The sequence below is a fragment of the Galeopterus variegatus genome, unplaced genomic scaffold (assembly GCF_000696425.1).
Source record: "Galeopterus variegatus unplaced genomic scaffold, G_variegatus-3.0.2 Scaffold10449, whole genome shotgun sequence".
NCBI classification, from domain to species: domain Eukaryota; kingdom Metazoa; phylum Chordata; class Mammalia; order Dermoptera; family Cynocephalidae; genus Galeopterus; species Galeopterus variegatus.
Genome location: NW_007736560.1, coordinates 57,587 through 58,562, shown reverse-complemented (window position 1 = coordinate 58,562; position 976 = coordinate 57,587).

Genomic DNA, 976 nt, shown 5'->3' with positions numbered 1-976 from the left:
TGGTCACCACTAAAAGAGTCAAGGATTTTCAACCAAAAACTTGTTGATGAAGTTATTACTTGAAATGATCTCATGCTTGAAGAGACTGGAAACATCATTACGTTCCAACTTCTTTCATTTCGAGGATGTTGGCTTCTCGGAATTATATCCGAGCTGACTGGTTGGAAGGTGACAGATCAGAAGACTCTAGGCAGGAGAATAAAAATGAAAATAAACAATGATCAACCCCTTTTGGCAAGCACCTAAGTGTTCTAAATTTGTATAAGACATTTATCATATATATTTTTTTCTTTACAAAGCTTTAGTGCAATTTTAAGCTTATGATTTTTTTGGAATTTTTTTCTTTTGGGGGGGACAATCTAACATTGGTTTGGAAAGATTGTGTGTGTATATCTGGGACAGTGTGTAAAACAAAACTAGCAGAATGTTTTTATAATTTTGCTGTGTACGAGGAGTGCTAGAAAATGCAAAATGTGATATTTTTCCTAACCTTCAGATGTGGGAACTTGGATCATTGTTGAAGAATAATTTTCTTTATAGTGAAAATGTTGGTTCAGATAAATTTCTACACTTGCCATTTGCATGTTTCTTGCTTTCTAAATAAATAAGTTTGTTGTTTTAAGATTTTAAAAAATTAGTCAACTTCAAAAGGTTACAACTTATGGGCATTAATGCAGTATTCAAATATTTAAACTGCAGTAGTATTTTCTATCTGCAGCATCAGGTAAAATCTAAGAGTTTCGTAATTTACTTATAAAATAGTAGTGCATTTACCACAAACCATTTCAATTTAGAGACAGAATGTAGAAAGACAAAGATTAATATTTGCTGCGTACCGTCTACATGTTGGACTTTATGATGAAAAAATTATTTTTCTCCAAAATCTTGTGAAGTATTACAATTTCTATTTTATAAATTAGAAAACAAAGTCTCTGAGAGGCTTTGAAATGATGCCAGGTTTACACAAGTTAGTAAG